Source organism: Polypterus senegalus, chromosome 11, assembly GCF_016835505.1.
Source record: "Polypterus senegalus isolate Bchr_013 chromosome 11, ASM1683550v1, whole genome shotgun sequence".
NCBI classification, from domain to species: domain Eukaryota; kingdom Metazoa; phylum Chordata; class Cladistia; order Polypteriformes; family Polypteridae; genus Polypterus; species Polypterus senegalus.
This window is the reverse complement of record NC_053164.1, coordinates 79,907,335-79,926,143: the sequence shown is the minus strand read 5'-3', so window position 1 is coordinate 79,926,143 and position 18,809 is coordinate 79,907,335. Positions and strand designations below refer to the sequence as shown.

General features: G+C 38.9%; 1 protein-coding gene across 1 annotated transcript in view; it reads left to right on the top strand.

The window, feature by feature from the left end:
* mrpl11 (mitochondrial ribosomal protein L11) overlaps positions 1-18,809 on the top strand; it is a 404,609-nt gene that overhangs the window by 332,315 nt on the left and 53,485 nt on the right. The window lies entirely within an intron of this gene.

Here is an 18,809-nt window from a genome sequence, read left to right as displayed (position 1 = left end):
ACATCCCACTGATATGGTTACAGGGCTGGAGAACCAGTGAATGGTGTTGGTGGTGAAATATCAAGGGGTGGTCTATCGATAGGGCCATTGAAATATGTGCTCACTCATTTGAGGCAGTGAACAATGATTTTTTGAGAACATTAGAACATGTAAATCCTCTCAAATTTGTTAACTTGCAAAAGAATTGTCTATTAAACTCTTCTACACACTACACTGAAAATGCTTTTTCTGTTTAAAGAGTTCAATAGTGAATGTGTCTGCCCTTTTGTATGCCACCGCAATGCCACATCTTATAAAAAAAGTGCATTCACCTTTGACCAACATGTTGGTGATAGGGTTATGTCTCCTACCTCTAATGCTGGTGCATTAAGTCATTTAAATATAACAGATAAACAATAATGTCAGCATATGAAACCAAGTTCACCCTCCCAAGCAGAGATCCCGTCACAGACTATCCCCACTGGGTACAGTGAACTGCATTGGCCCAAGTGACTAACATGGCTTCTGACTGTGGAGGGCTCATCCCACTTGAGCTCTACTTTACATATATTCTAATATGGACCCCTGTGCTTTCCTTCCTTAATTTGATGTTCATTTAAGTATTAATTGAGAAAGTAGTGTGAAATACCAAGCAATGGCTTAACGGCTATGCTGGCATCGGAACAGCCACAGTGAATTCTTTTTGTGAAGGATGAAAACTTTAGACAAATGTGTTGAGAAGCAGCACTTTTGTCCTCATGATGCCTTATGTGTTGTTTCTATTTTTATTTTGTGTGCATATTTTGTTTTATTTTTTTTTTTTACATTTATTTGGCCTCTACAGCATATTTACTATATGACGTTTAAACTGCAGCACAGTTTATATAATGGCGGTTGAGCAACAAACTGTGAAATGGCCAGCCATTACTGAACCACTGACAACCTAATGAATTTTTGGTGTTTGGTGTTCAGATTGACAGGACACAGGAATAAATATGTAAGCAAAAGTTTTCCATTAAATTAAAAAAAATATCCTTCAGTAGGTTTTCTACAGGAACATTTTAATGGTATCATCATGATTTGTTTAATAATAGATTTAAAATTCCTAAAAATATAATATGGTCATGTTTGACATATTATGATAGATGTTTTTGACATAAGTTATAAAGTAAAAGTGATGTTAAAAGCTTTGGTTTGTAATCGTTGTAAAAAAACAAAGCGGTAATTGATTTTCATTAAAAATACATTTTTAGGAGACTGACTAAGCAAGTACTGTTATCTTGTACCAGCAGACTTGGATTTGAATCTGCTGGCACATCCGGATGCTTAGTGGTTTGTGTCGTTGCACTCACAATGCTTTACATTCCTCAGCCTAATAACCTTTCTGATCATTTTTTTCTTTACCAAAAAGGAAAAAAAAATTCTTGCAATTCCCAGCATTCTTTTGTCAATGTTGCAATAATTTCATATTTAGGATTAGGCATTCTGGATATGAAAAGCAGAAAGTAATGCTCTGAAGCATAAGTGATCTATACAGCAGATACTCTAAGTATGTTTTAACATGAACTGCTCACCATAACTAAATTCCAGTTTCTCTACCACATTAGCCTGGTGAGTTACAGTTCCTTGAGTAAGGCACATAATCTTTATCTGTCTTCAGTTTTTCCTAAGGAATTGTCCCAAACATTCCCAGACCAGGTAAATGACAAAATTCCTGCAAGTTTGTGTTTGATCTATTCCTGGATATCCTCCTAGTGGGCCAACCACAGTAAACCTTCAACAGGTAATGCCTGGGGCTTAGTCACTAGCTATCTAAGCCACCTCGGTTTTCTCCCTTCAGTCTGGCAAACAGCAGCTCTAATTTGAATTGCTCCACCATAATCAGGCTCTAGACCCTGTAAAACAGAGGGCCTTCATTCCATGCAGACTGTGATAATTGTGTGACTGCAGCAGAAACTACGATCCCATTATAAGAAGATGAGAAACTCACCTACTGTGTGTCTGCCACACCTAGAGGTACTGTCATGCCATCCATAGAGTATCAAAGATGTAAGATGTATCAACAGGGCCTTCAAACCCATATATGCTTTACGTAGGCAGGGATTTTCCAACTTCAGGGTGCCTTCACCCACCCAATCTATCCTTATGCACGAAGAGGGTGTGCCTGCTGCTATCAGGAGAAGCCCAGGTTGCTCTTTCCTTATTCACATAATATTGAGGTCTATTTTTACCAACTTTTGCTGAGAACCTCTTGAGTTTCCATTTGTGAGTCACCAAATGTTTTTGCAAAACCTTTTAGAAACTACTCAAAAGTCAAGGAGAAGGCGCTAAATGGGCACCTGCCTGTTTGGATTAAGAAAGAAAAGAAGTCCTCTTTGTCTGCTCTTCCCTGTGCTCCAGTCATTAATAATTGTCACCAGTTTACTAGTAATTAGGTTGTGCATGAAGAACCAATACAGAAAACAATTTAGACAAAGGCTGTCTGCCGCCTCATTACAGGATAACTTTACATTCAAGCCCACCCATAACTATACAGCAGGTAAGTCTTGAAAGAGAAGATGCATCTCAACCTTCAGAGATCTTTATATTGAAAATGTGTTTGTACCTTTTGATCAGCTCTGTTATAAATGGAATTTCTTCAATACACTTAACTTTGTGAAAAAGAATTTGCCTAACTTCTCTAACCATCCATTATCCAACCCACTATACCCTAACTACAGGGTCACGGGGGTCTGCTGGAGCCAATCCCAGCCAACACAGGGCGCAAGTCAGGAAACAAACCCTGGACAGGGCGCCAGCCCACCGCAGTAACTTCTCTAACCCTTCAGTAGAGATGAGAAAAATATTGACCGCTGTTCTAAAAATTACTGCCACAGTGCTCACCACTAGACCATATTTGGCAATAATGCCTTTATTTGTGCAAAGCATTCTGAGACTCCAAATTGAACTTACGTAAAGTATGTCAGGGCTTGGACCCTAATTAGAAATGATGCCAGGTAGCTCCAGCTTCGCTCAGGCAAATGTTTTGAGACTGTCCAATATTAAAACCCTTTTGGGGAAACAGTTCTCCTTCTCTATTAGACAGTCTAGGAGTTATAATCATAGGAGTTTTTAGAACAAGTTTAAACTTCACTTTCTGCACACGTTATTATGTTGAGGGTTTAATTATATTGGATACATTTGTCATTTTCTGCCTATCCATCAGTGAAAGAATGCTGTCAGAAAGGTTTGCAAATTTATTGAAATTCAAAAACTGTAATCCTTCATTTATGTAAGTATTCAGACCATTCTAAATTGTGGTCAGGTGCATTCTGTTTGCTTTAATTTTCCTTCAGACGTGTCCAGAACTTCACTGGAGTGCACCTGTGGCAAACTGAATTAAACTGAAGTGATTGGACATCATTTAGAAAGGCACATGCCTGTGTATATGAAGTCCCACAATTCACACTGCATGTCAGGACTAAAACCAAGTCATGAAGCCCAAGGAACTTTCTGTAGACCTCCGTGATCAAATTATGTTGAGGCACAGATCAGAGCAAAAATATAAAAATATTTCTCTAAAGATTTGGGTGTTTTCAGGAGCATAGTGGCCTCAATAATTGTGAAATGAAAGAAGTTTGGAACCTCCAGGACTCTTCTAGAGTTGGCCGTCTGGCCAAACTGACTAATCCTAAAAGAAGGGCATTGGTCAGGGAAGGGTGACCAAGAACCTATTTGACACTCTTTTACAGTGCTTCAGAAGTCCTGCACTGAGATAGGAGAACCTGTCTGACAGACAAGTATCTTAACAGCACTCCGTCAGTCAGGTGTTTATAATACAATGGCTAAACGGATGCCACTCTTGAGTAAAAGACATATGACAGCTTAGAGGACTCTGAAGAAAAAGATTCTCTGGTTTGATGAGATCAGAGATGAACTCTTTGGGTAAAACTCCCTGTACTATGTCTGTTGAAGACCAGGCACTGCTCATCTCCTGCCTAATACCACTCCTTTGGTGAAGCATGGTGGTGGCAGCATCCTGGTGTGGGGGTGCTTTTCAGTAATAGGGACAAGGAGACTTGTCAACATTGAGGGAAGAATGAATGCAGCCAAAACAGAGAGGTCCTTGAAGAAAACCTGCTCCAGAGTGCATGTGACTTCAGACTGGGGTGGCAATTCACCTTCAGCACGGCAATGGCCTGAAGCACACAGCCGAGGCAATGCTGGAGTGACTTTAGGATAAATCTCTTGATTTTTAATAAAATTATATATATTTCTGAAAGCATTTTTTTCACTTTGTCATTATGAGTTATTGAGTTTAGACAGATGGAAAACAATGGCAAATGTATCCATCTAAAATGAAATCTACAACATAATAAAGTGACCATTGATTCCTTCATACTGCGTTGACAATTCCTGCTTATTTGGAAGAATCCAAGTGCACCATCCATTCATTATCCAACCCGCTATATCCTAACTACAGGGTCATGGGGGTCTGCTGGAGCCAATCCCAATTAACACAGGGCGCAGTGCAGGAAACAAACCCCAGGCAGGGCGCCAGCCCACCACAGCAAGTGCACCATCCATAACTCAATCAGAAAATTATATATTATTTAAAACTAGACTGGTTTGGTGTGAAACTGTGCAGAGCTTTTTTAGGATATGGTAACAATTCCTCTTGTTTTCCTTAATAAGCGGTGGTATAACACAGTGCACCTGTTTTTATTACTAATCAGCTGTCTGTTTTGGACGAGGGCTGGGGGTGTCATTGTGGTTTATGTTTGTTAACCTGAATTGTTTCCAGATAAAATTGGATTGATTATATTTCAGATCAAACAGACTTTTACATCTAAAAATTTTGTAAGTTTTACTAAAACTTATGTTTGATTGTCTTATTATAACACTTCTTTTGTATTGTTTTGAAAACAGTAACATACTGGAAAAATCAATCACACAGACCTGCTCCCACACTTGGGCCACATCCACAACATCCTTCCCCTTGGCCGGCTGGGTAGTAAGCCCTGTACTCTGTGTGTGTGTGTGTGACAGTAGTGACCTATAAAGCTGTTTGTTATAATTGAAATCCTAATGTTCCACTACATGACTGCAACCCAAGACTCAGAGACCTTTATCGCCGTTGAAGACATGCAATTTGGTTTAGAGTTGTCTCCATTGGACTCACTTGCATCTTTCAACCATGTCTACTTCTCTCCTCCTTCACTAATGATCTTCACTCACCTTTTGAGGGTCAAGCTTTAGCTCCCTCCAAACAGAAGTTTCTGCTCAGGATACCAAGGAAATGTCTCTTCCTGCTTGTTTCTCCTTGCTCTATCCTGGTGATGATCTCACTCTCTTGGTCAGTTCACCACTGAGCAAAGATCTGTTGACAGCTCAGCACCTCTTTTTACCTGAATGTCCAAAGCATGCTCCCTAAAAAAGGTTATCATTGATGCTTGATCCAAAGTGCTCTTCTGTATCTATATTTAAAAATAAAAAGACTAGATTATTTGATCTAATTGTCCACTTTATATAAAGTTGCACTTCACTTACTAAAACTTGTCCACAATGCCAATATGCCACATGCCGCTCCTGTCATAGTGATATTAATGTACAAAATGGGAACAGAACTAGGTACATTTGGGCTAAAGGCTGCACAACAGCAAACACACAAGTGTGGAGCTTGTTCAAAGAGTGAGCCCCCGCAGCCTTTTTGATTTCGATATCTGCCCCTCTGTCAGAATCCTGTTGAGTTCTAATCAGGCAGCTTCTGCTCTCTTATTCTGGATTTCCTTTGAAGTTCTGGATGGGATGTAGTGTTTGCTATTCAACCCTGCAGCTGTGGCTCTTCTTCTTAAAAATGGCTATTTAATATTTAAGGCACATCACAATTCATCCATGTCATTTTTATAAATGTCATATTTTAACCTGAGGGAGCCCTAGGGCAAAAATGAAAAGGGAGAAAAATGAGCAATTCTGTTTGCTGGGAGTTCTTGGAATTCCTTAGGTGGAAAAAGTTCATATCAAGACAGATTTGTAAAGAAACAAGTGTTTGCTTTTTTTGTTATTTTTCTCCAGCATTATTTTTAATATGAGTCGTCACCAGAAGGCCCTCGATGGCTCCTTCATCAGACCAATGGCACACACGGCAGTGCCTAAAATGTTTGAGGCCTCTCTAGTGATCTTAAGATCTCGACTTGATATAATTTTGGAGAAATCCGATGGATTGGCATGACAAGCTCATTGGCCTGAGTGGCCTGTTCTCGTCGAAATTGTTCTAATATTCTTTGTAATAAAGCACTGGGCTATGGGGACCACTGTAGAATGTGTCTGTAAAACCTCACTGAAAAATGGAAAGGGAACCATGCTGGTTTAACACTAGAATTACTAGAGCCTACGAAAAAACTCTTAGATCCGTCCCACCTTAAATCGCTTCTCACCTCCCCATCAGCGTCTTTTGTCCTTTAAATGTGTTGATAAGCAGCGAGCAGCAAGCAGCCTGCTATCTCATTCCCCACCGGTGCACAGTTTTCTCAGCTCAAGTCTGTTTACCTTAAAAGAAAAAAAAAAAAACAAAGCTAACCTTTACATGTATCACACATTTACACTGGTTGTTACAGACTGAAATCAAATGTATGTTTTTATTCTAAAATAGTAAGAATAAAAGGAGCTCACTTCTCAAAATGGACTCGTCGGGGATTTAACCCATGAAGTTTTGATTACCAGTCAACAGTTGATACTGTTGCGCCACCAAAGCAGTCGTAGTAAACGTATGTCAGTGTCTAACGCATGTTGTTTTTCTGCAGTTATATTTCTGAATAAAAGTGCACTTGTTCTGTTATATTTGTACCTTTTGTAAAAGTTTTTCTTTGATATTTGGACTTCAGGCTTCACACATTATAAACTTCATGTCAACATTTTATCAATTATTACTAAAACATGAAAAACGTTTCTTTTTTAACGATGTGTTTACATAGATCGTTATAGACACAGAACACACATGAAATGCATGCGTTCCAAATAACGATATAGTATTTATAAGAGGTGTGATTTTGCTTGACTTCTCACTCTATACAACTCCAAGCAACTGACACGCAGACTTGAGCTGAGAAAGCTGTGCACCGGTGGGGGATGTGATAGCAGACTGCTTGCTGCTTATCAACACATTTAAAAGACAAAAGACACTGACAGAGAGGTGAGAAGCGATTTAAGGTGGGACGGATCTACAAGTTTTTTCATGGGCTCTGGTAATTCTAGTGTCGAAATAAAAACAGTTCTGCTGGTTATTTGGGAAATGCCATAATCCTCTTTATCAACTGTCAGCTCTCATATACGCATGTCATGTAAACATGCGACTGTTTAACAAAAGTTTAGTTTTCAATTTCACATCTGTAGCATGCTGTACAATTTATTACAAATTCTTTATGCCAGTTCACCCAAAAAAAAAAAAAATCTGCCTTTTTGCTTGTTTCCTTAAGAGGCATTAGCTCTCTTGGAAATGTGTTCTTTTGAAATTGCAGCATATTAAGTAACTAAACAATATAGTAATATAACAGAAAAGGCGATATCCCTCCCATCGTGATTACGGCAGTACAAGAATCACATGAGAAAAATATACTTTAGCTTACATTTACTGACGGTTGACGCGGTTAAAGACGGGAAGCATATGACAATGACTTTATCCAGGTGGGAATATGGATCAACACAGTCTGCCATTTTTCGTTCCCACGCTAGGAGGTTTCTCAGAACTTTGCCGACACGTGCTTCAAAGGGTCTGGCTGTTGTCCAAGCCTTTAAATAATGTCTGCTTCACTTGCTGGTCTTCTGTGGTTTCCACACAAGGGCAGGAAAGAGTAACCCCACCTCCAAGAAGAATAGGACCATGTTCACACTGCAGTTCTTATTCTCCCAACAAGGAAAGAAGATTTTGTGCTGACAGAGGACAGAAATACACTATTCTGTGTTTAGGCTGACTATACAATCCTCCAGTTGTCTTTGGCTATCTAGTCTAATGCTTGGCTAGCAATTCTAAATGCTGAGCCCCTGTGTGTCAAACTTAGCATGCACATATTAATGAAACTCATAACAGTATTGTCCAGATATAGTGACATACAGTAAATATTAAAGAAAAATGTATTATAATATTGCTCCACTGCCATCAGGCTGCCCAAGCTGCTGTCTTAGGAGAAGTCTTATAAATACTGAATGATTTACAAAAAAATTATTAATATTATTAATTGGATTATGTGAATTTCCCCTTGGGATTAATAAAGTGTCTATCTATCTATCTATCTATCTATCTATCTATCTATCTATCTATCTATCTATCTATCTATCTAAAAAATAAAAGAAGAATGGACGCCTGCATACGTTTTATATATAGGAAACACAAAGGCTGCCTGCCAACATACTAATCATAAAAAAGGGACTGTATTAATGTAGCTTATTTAGAGCAAAGCAAAGCACCAACAAAAGTAAATGGTAGTATGTCCATATAATGTACTGGTTCCATATTTGTCCAAATTATTTTAACTTACCTATTGGAGGGCCAAGTACTTCAGCTGATCATGTGGGCCAAAACTGCTATATTATTCTTAATGGCAGCCTTTGAAAAGAGTTTCAGACAAAGCTATGAACTTCTTCTTTGTTTTCATTTTTTGGAGAAAAGTTCTTGGAAGGAGGGAATATGACAAGAGCAGGTGAAATAAGAAAATGAAAAAAAAATCAAGTTTGTGTCCCATTACACTCTCCAGCAGTAAAAACAGGTCATGGCTCAGTAGTAAGCAACCTCAAGAATTATATCTGATAGATGGTCAGAAAATTCCCAGGAGGACACGAGGAAGGTGTTGTCCCCCATGATCTTCATCAGAGCTTAATAGCTCAGAAAATACGAAGGACCTGGCAAAGGGGTCTGCCATCCCTTTAGACAAATGCTTAACTCCACTTTCCACTGTCCTGGTATTCGTAGCATTGTGACTTTGGGGGTGCATTGCTGTCTTCTTATTAAATATATGAACTCATTTTGTTCACTTGAATTTGCAGGTGCACTGAGGTGCCTGTCACAGCACATTTCTGAAGGCTGCCTGATATCAATCACTGGCCTCATCTGTGCACAGAGAAGTTACCTTCTCACTGCATATGAATATGAAAATGAATCTTAGAAGCATGAGAGATGCATCGTTAGGTTGATGTTCTAACTGGGTAATGACAGTGGCATTTTTCTTTTGTGATATGCTTGTTGCTTGTGCTTGACAGTCCTGTGGTCTCCGCTGTAAATGATAAACGCTTCCTCAGCACACAAGGCCAAAAGCAGTGAAAATGTGAAAGTCACCACAGTCGATGTGCTGTGCCATCCACCCTGTGACTTGCTGATCACTTCAGAGCAAAATAATCTGCCTTCCCATCAGACTTTCTGCTCTTAGTTTTTCTCCAAGTAATTTCTTCTTTCGGTCTACAGAAGTGCTTGCCTTACCTTCAAAAAGTTTGCTGCTGATTTTGTAATCTTGCAGAATTAGGTTCCAAGAGTCAAGAACAGAGATAAGTGAAACAGGCAAGTTTTGATACTGTGAAAGAAGCACAAACACAGCATAAAGATTTGGAGTTTTGAGTCCCGTATACTGTAACAAAAATGGGTCTCTTTTTCCAGACAAAAAACAGCATGAAAACAAAAGACAAAATGGAGGGTTTGGACGGACAATATAAAGGGGCAGACCGGAAATCAGACGTGATGCATGCTGGGAAGGTGGTGGCGTGGTGGTGTATGGGAGTTGGACGTCATCATTGGGGGACCAGAGAAAAGAAAGGAACCCAGAAGTGCAGTCCTTTGTTTACTCCATGTTGGTTTATGGCAGCAGTGTTTCGTCTTTTCTATGGAACGAGAGAGAGAGAGGTTAGTACACTGCCTTCGTCCCCTGGCCGGGCTTATCGCGGTGCACGTCGGGTCGTACAGCTGCTCCCGATGCGCACCGGGTCGTGCAGCTTCTCCCGATGCGCGCGTGGGTGACAATATGTATACAGTTTTGCAAAACAAACACTAAAATCCATTTTGTGGGATGTTTTACAGGGTTTTTGGGATGTGAAATAAGATTCTGTTGCTCTCTTCTGTGCTCACCCGTGTCCTTTATGCCTCTCGTTCACATCTCTGCCGAGGTGCAGTGCATTTTCTTTTACAGGAAAACCTCACCACACCAGAATTCAATCCCTCCAAACCATTCCATGTTTGTTGATTTCTGTACAAGAGGCTGAGGATATGAACTCTGCATGTGCCATGGAGCTTTGAGTTTCTGGCACTGATACATCTTTAGGATTGCAATTGCCAAGATTGTCATCATAATGTGCAAAGTGGGGCTCATTCCACCAGAACTTGACTGGCAGCTCAAAGAAATGTCTCCACATAACAGGAAATGGGCCTGGTGATTTTTTTTTTCCACTGTTTATCTTTATTTAAATGCAAGATGACAGAAAGGTACATGTGGAATTGATGCATGTGAATGCTTCCAGATAGAAGTTAAATTTCTAACTTTCTTCTTGTATAAATGCCATAAATTTCGCTGGAGGTGAAATACAAAAATATTCTTGAAATAAAATGTGAAATGAAGCACATAATTTTGCTGTAAACAATTTTCTGCAAATTGTTATTCTCCTCATGATTCAGAAGCAACAGATTTAAGAACTCTTTTATCCCTAGAGCTTATAAGCACTTTGAATTCTTGTGGTTGCTGGGAATTGTGAATTATTATTCAGTACTGTTAAAGGTAATTATTTGGATTTGTAAAACTCTTGTTGGGGTTTCTTCTCATCTCCCAAAGACATTGACAGTTAGGGACTGAATAAATAAGAATTAGTGATTGCATGAATGTGGCCTGTCACAGATTGGTGCCCAGTCCAGGATTGTTTCCTACTTTGCCGCCAGTGCCGCTAGGATGGGTTCTAAGTCCCCCAACAATCCTTAACTTGGATTAAGCAGATTTAGATGTTTTGCAATTGGTAAATGCATTTCCCTCTGTCGTAATGGTAAATGACACAGGAGCTTTACCTGCTTTCCATGTTCTAGGATATATACCTTCCCTTTTCCCCATTTTTTTCTGTCCATTATGACCAGTGTTCTATTAATGTCACAATTTCTTGTTCATTAGTAATTGTGGTCCTTTTTCATCATAATGTGGTTGTGTGCAGACAATGCATTTTGCAGCACCTCACCTTCTAGTCTCACATTTCTTGACATCCTCCATCTCCACAGTCATAAATCATTGTAAATAGGGGCTTTCCTGTTGAATTCAACAATATAGCAGTTCCACAATCCATCAGTATATGGTGATCCCCAAATATCCTCAAATACATGGCAAATTGTCACTCTTGTCGTATTTTAATGCAAATCTGCTGAAACGTAACCAACATACAACTTATTTTGTTTAAGCCATCAGCAAATGAACAGCCCATCAAATCAGTCAGCGCTCTTATTGAGCCATATGTGACATTTTGTTCAAGATTTAGATATGTGCAAACAGATACCAGACAGCTAAAATCTTTAATCCATATTGTATGGGATTATGGTGGATCTTTAGAAAAAAAAAAAGCCACTCGAGGAGAGTCTCACCCTGGCTAAAGTAGTGTGATTTATTCTTGGCAGAGATAGGGGATGGAGTAATTCAGAAGCACAGAACATGCATATACATATATATTAAGGGAGTCAAATGAGCCATTTCGATCCCTAATCAGCATCTAAGGTAGTGTGGAGATTAGCAAGTGAGCAGTATTAATCACACCCACACAACTCCTATTGAGAGGGCCAACCTCCCATTGATCGCACAGCAGCAGCTTTTTAAGATAAGCAGCAGTAAAAATGCTGCTGCATTTCTTTGGCATTTATTTCCTGTTAAATGTTTATGGGTCTAAAAATAATGTGCTTTATTTCTTTCCTTTTCATGTGTTGCCCGAAAACAAATAGCTCCTGTTTATTAGGAGATATTTACAAAAGCTCCTTTATAGAAAAGCCATTTTTTTATGTTAATTCGTTTTTTGTTTTTGCTGCTTGACTTGTGTTATTATTGATCACGTTCTTCTATGCTGTAATTTATCTAACCAGTATGGATATTTTCACTTGGTATTTGTCATATCTGTTCATTGTCAAAGATCAAATGGGCATTGTGTTTGCTGAGTAGCAAGCTCTTGTTAATTTCTTGAGATTTCATTGAATGTGACTTCCTGAAATGTTACATGCAGATTTGTTCACTACATCAAATAATATTGAGTGTAACCGACAACACAAGAGACATTTTAGCGAGTGGCAGCATCACAAGGGGAAAACTCCTTTTGAAACAGTGAATCAATCCATCTGTCAATTTTTATTTCCCTTAACTTCCATCAGAGTTGCACAAAGCCTGGGCGTAACACAACAGCAATGTGCAAAAAGGCAGGCTTCTGATGGTAGCGCTCGTCTTTAGACTTCGATATCTCTCCAAGGCACTCAAGGCCGAGGTCTAGGCACAGTGAAGTCTAAAACAAGGAGAATTTAGAAAGTGTTTCTTTTGTTATCATCCTTAATTGTGTTTAGTCATATTAGAGCAAGCATATACTATAGTGTCAGTCTTAGATTAAAGGTTAAATGGGGTTCTCTGTGGTGGATTGGGTCGTAAAGTCAGCAGAGCAGAACCACATCACCAGGTTTCAAGTTCAAAGACAATGAATAGCAGTGAATCTATAACATAAAAAGTGGAATTAGAAATGTCAACAGTTGGAATCATGCAAAGATCAGTGCTGAGACTGGTGCTGTTTTTAATTTATTTAGAAGTCGTAGTTAAAGTTACAGCAAATAAATTTGGACATGAGACTAAATAAGCTGTATTGACAGATATATAGTGTCTGCAAAATCTTTACAGAGAGACCTGGCAAAATTCAGGGACTGACAGGTATGCAGCAAGTGAGGGAAAAATGTTTGGATGATTATGAAGTTTTGTAACATTGGGAGCTGGAAATGGACAGCGTGCTGGAAAATTAAAACATCGGGGTCCTGTTAGACTCAAGCAAGCCAAAAAAAAAAAATGGATTATGCATTGTGTTGTGTGAACTGAAACATTTTATAGAGTCGTTATTCTCTCACATACAAAGTACAGCAAAATTCTTACTTGCATGTATATATCTCCATGTACCACATTGCCAACTCTCTGGTGCCATGATTAGTGAGTGCCAACTCTCTTGAAACTTTTGAGGGACCTCATCTGCAAAAATGTACAGAGTTTTGGTCTATTTATTACAAAAAAGACATAATGGCACTGAAGTGACTCCAGCAATATGGAGAGCCAGACGAGGAAACTTTTTCACGTTTAATTAAACAGGGAAGTTGCAGAAGTGTTGAGAATTTTTCAAGATGTAAGTAATGTGGATGTAATCTATAACTTTGATATCTAATAATATACAGGGTGGTGCAGGGAAAGGGGACATTTTGGAACTAGGTGTTGGCGACCCTGGGGCATCAGCAGTTGTTTGGGACCAATGCAACCTCGTTATAATGAAGCAGTGGAGTGGTGCGCAATGAGCGCTTGCTGTGAATGCCTTTTATAAGAATGGTGATAGTGTGACTGCTGCACAAAGGGAATTTCATTGTCATTACCAGTTAGGACATCATGATCATGTCCTGTCTGTTCATGCGATTATAACATGGGTGCATAATTTAGAAGAAACTGGTTCAGCTCTAAATAGAAGTCCCCATGTGGAGCCACTTCACATACTGCCCGACAATCGATGGCAGCAATTCAACGATTGTTTAGAAGGCACGTCATTTCACATAACGGTGACATTCCATGGCCTTCGAGATCCCCAGTTCTCACTGTTTGTGTTTTTTTCTGTTTTCATCTTAAAAGCCAAGTGTACCGCACACATTCTGCAACCATTGCTGAACTAAAAAGAAGGATTGAAGAGGGAATCGCTGGCATTCCTCTTGACAAGTTACGTCGGGCAATGCAGAACTTTCACAACAGGCTGTCAGAATGTGTTAGGAGAAATGAACAACACCTTCATGATGTTTTCTTCAAAACATAAAATGAATATTGAGTGAATATTGATCACCGCCATTAACTGCATATCCTGTACAATACATTTCATCATTAAATGTATTTTGTAATGTGTTTATTCTTGCATTGAACATCAGTTGAAAATTTCCTGTTTCCCTGTGCCACCCTGTATTAAGTGTCTCCTCACAAAGAAAGTTATAAATACAACAAATGCAAATAATGCAATACCAAACAGTTTTGTTCAAAGTAGGACATTGAGGGATTTGAATATCTTGAAAGCATAAGGTGGGTAGGAATTGGCAAGCCATGTTGGTGTGAATTGTCTTTTCTGCTTATCTCAGATCCTTTCTAACGTTCTTAAATGTGTGTAATGAAAAAGGTAGCTTTCTGTGTGACTGAGTAACCTTTGAGTATGGTGGTGTTCTGTTTGTGGGTCATGTATATACCAAACAGAATTTAGTGATGATATAAATTAGAAGACAGATTGACTTTTCATTTTCAAGTATTTGCTTTCTTGCCTGTGAACCCAAGTAAATCTCGTCTTTCTAAGAGTATGTAATGCTATGGTTCTAGAAGGGTCAGAGTCTAATTGTACAAGTAAATTTAATAGAAACCATTCACTTCCTTTCCTTTTTACACAGCTTAGTATCAAAAAGAAACTCCTGGCATTCTCTTTTGCTGAGGGATACTATATACTCTGAAATGGAGGGATGCCCATATGTGCAACTAAGATGAATATAAAATAAACTGTGACATTAGGAACCATAAAAGAACGCAGTGGATTTGATTAAGTTACTAGAATAAGAAAGGGAAGATTCAGATTATTCTGTAAAAGAAAATGAAAGCAGTAAAACAACATGAAAGCACTTACAGGCTCCTGGAGACCAACAGCCAGACATCCATGACCCTGTTGCCATTCTGATAAGAACAAAGAGAGAGAAAACTGTGTAAGCATCAATGCTTCTGTTCTAGACAATGTTTTAAAAACTCATCAAAGTTAAAGGGAGTGAATACCTGCCAATACACCTGTAAGAAAAAAAAACGTCAAGCTGCAAGCAAACCATCAGTGCATAAGGGTTAAAGCAGCAAGCGTCCACTGACAACTGTTCCGGACAGTATGATGATACACAGTGCTTATTGTAAGTCAGTCAGTCATTCTCCAGCCCGCTATATCCTAACACAGGGTCACAGGGGTCTTCCCAGCCAGCACAGGGTGCAAGGCAGGAACAAACCCCAGGCAGGGCGCCAGCCCACTGCAGGGCACACACACACACACACACCAAGCACACACTAAGGACAATTTAGGATCACCAATGCACCTAACCAGCATGTCTTTGGACTGTGGGAGGAAACCCATGCAGACACGGGGAGAACATGCAGACTCCACGCAGAGAGGACCCTGGAAGCAAGCCCAGGTCTCCTTACTGCGAAGCAGCAGCGCTACCACTACACCACCGTGCCGCCCTCAGTGCTTATTGTACTCACCATATTGTATTCCAAACCTGAGAAGGTTTTGACACTTTTGTTCTCAGTGTGCCCATAGTACACACTCCAGTAAGTCAGTCTCATTAAAGTACACTTTCGCTCTTCTTTGTTTTCTCACTGCTTAATTATAACCTCACTGTTGCTTCTATGCTTCTCTTATAAAAGGTGCCAATATGTGAACAGTTATTGCCTGTCTTATATTAAGTTCTTATATTATGCATCATTGAAGAATGTGAAATAAGGAGGACAGGTAAGGATGAGTCCCATAACTCATTTTACCTGGGTCTGTCTACAATGCCCAGAGCACTATACAGTACACTAATTACAAAACAATACAGTTAAAATCTAACATAAAACTACATTCAACTAAAACACCAAACTTAATGCTGAAACACCAACAGAAAAAAATCTAGCATACAATATAAACAAACAGTAATATACAGTATGTGGTAGAAGATCCAGTAGAGACAAGTGTAGTAGGCAGGAAAAGGTGGCAAGGCTAAATGCTGGGGAAACTAGAAGAGTCCACAGGTATAAACCCAAAGAATGAGCGACAGCAGGCTATTCCTGTTGAAAACGTGGGGGCTTCACTGCCAGTAATGGAAGACAGCTTTGCTGCATTCAGAGAGAGTTCCTGAGCAGCCATTGGCTGGTTCCAAAAGTCACTCTTCTGTAATAGTCAGTTGAGTGTGTAGATAGTAAACACTCAACTTGTGTGAGGCAGTAGCAAGGCTGAAGAAGGATAAAGTGACAGGAGGTGAAAAGCCATTTTCTGGTGCAATTCATATATTTGCCAAGTGGAGAGCGAAGGTAGGGAGAGACAATTCCTTCAGATAAGCCCTTAGAGGCCATAGGTTATGGTATTGCATTTTCTAAGGGTGTGAAGAAGGGTCTTCTTTTTATACACATTGCTCTGTAGATATATTTTGTTTAAAAATATATACATACCTAAATAAAATTGTTGCATAATATTTTTTGGCAATGAGGAGTCAGTATGAGAACAACCCCAAAGTGAATACCACACTCACTTATAAATAATGTATATATAATTTACCTGTATCACTGTGTACAGTAAACCATCATAAAGAAATAAAGAACAGAAATCAAAAAGAACTGAAAGCAATGCTTGAAGCAACTAATTACACACTAGGGCATATTCTAAAGATTTTTGCTTGTTAAATCTCAGCATTTGTCAACCCAGTCAAGGCTGAACTGGAGTCTTCTTTTATTTATTTATTTTTTTAGAAGTTATGCACTATTTCTTACTCAGTTCAACTTTGGGTGAAGTGCAAAATCTACCAGTCTCTCTTGTTAAACCGTAGTATCTAAGCAGTCATTTGCAATTAAATAAAAAGGAGTTTTAAAGGAGCTGGGAGAACCTGTTTTTCAGTTATTTTACTGACTAAAGTTTCCCTTGGCTAGAGTTATAATCATACAAGGGATAATAATGCATTCTCTTGAAGCAGTGTGATTTATTCAGTACAGGGTTCCAATACGCATTTCCATGAAAATGCTTTTACTCCCTGGTTGCTGCACCAAAACACAGTAGGGACCTGTCAATTACTTTTTATAGCTGCAGTTTCATAAAGCTTGGAAATGCAATTATATTTCCCTTCTCGCAAATGCATTTTTCCTTCTTTATTACGTTTTTAGAAGGAATGCAGGAGAAGTCTGTATGAGTGCTAAGGGTGTATAGTGAAATATACCTCTGTATGCTGCTTTTGCAGGTAATAACAGGCTTGCTAAAAGATGAAGGCTGGCTGCCCCAGGCTGATACTGGAAATCCTGCGTTCCCACTTCTTGGTCACCAAGCCAAACCGAGCTTGCTGTAGTGGCAGAATTGAAAGGGCTCTTCAGGTGCCATGTACTTGGTCAAATAAGCCATCATTTACATTGTCCCATTCATCCCCTGAAAACTGATATCTCCATACTCGATTTTAAAGTGAAACAGGTAACTTGCTCTTCTCATAAGTTCAGCTGAGGCAGCTGAGAATAGATGGAGGCAGAGCAAAGAAGGTGAAAGTGTCATGCTCATCAGAAGATTTGGTTATAAATTTAAGACATGTCCACCTTATTGTTATCTGTTCACCCACCATCTCTTAGCTTTATTAAAAACCTGCTAGTGGTCTGTTGGAATAACTACATGTATATAAATATGTGTGGGGCACACTTTGATACATTTGCGTTATTTAAATGAGATTGGGTTTATTAAATAGATATGACCACTTCTCCTTGATCTGATCTTAAATCTGTCTCATTGTTAAAGGCTAGCTTTTTGATTCTTTTTTTTTCTTACACACATTTTATATGCTTAATGTCTTTGAGAATGCCCAAATCAGAAACAATTACACAGTTAATGAATGAATGTCTGTCTGTCTGTCTATCTATCTACTGTATCTATCTATCATTAAGCGAGAGTTTTGTGGGTGTGGGTCAATACAATTCTACATTTTAATTCCATCAGCGAGTGTTCTTTGTTACACTGCCTTGACGTTAGTGTGTCATAGTTTGCCTATGCAGCAGATGGAAGGATTTGATACATTTCAGAGTGGTTAAAGCTACATATTCATGAATCAAGAGAACAAGGCCGTGATCCATATCTTGCCATGACACTACTACTCCACTCTATTTAATTTTAAAATACCAATTTCATTCTTTTTTATTGGCACATTTAATGGTCTAATACATTCATAAGGATCTCCTACAGTACATTAGTTTGTGAATGAACTGAGAATATTGCAGTTCCTCAAAGGAAATCATGCACTGTTTCATTACTCAGATTTTAACAGTGAAGAGACCCTCTAGCAATTACAGTACTGTAAAAAAAAAAGCCATTAATGGTTCTCTCTCTATGATATTCTAGCATTAGTCGGTGTATTCTCCTCTATCTCATGGGAAAACCAAAGAGTGAAATTTGAGGTCATTTTCATATGGCAGACTTTGTTGTTCAGTGCAATTAACTGATTTTTTATTTAGAGCTGTTTGATTTACTGCAGGACTGAGAACAGAAGTTATAAAAGTGAATTTGCGAGGTTCCTTTAGATTTGTTTTGCAGTAATCCGTTACCCATTCAGACAAACAGTATCGCCACAGGCTTTCTTATCAAGATGTCAACAAAAAAAAGAACTGCATCTCTGCCTGTGCTCTGAAACTAAAAAGAAAGGAAAAAGACGTAACTGGACACACAGATGGCTGAGGTGCGGACAGTTTGGTTTATGTATTTTACAGAGAGATTTGGAGGTACAGTATGTAATCTGTATAACTTACCGCTGTGTGTGTTTATTTCGGGTTCTTCCTGTAATTATTCCCTAAGATACAACTAAATGGCCAATGACAAAAGTATGTATTGCTATAAGATAG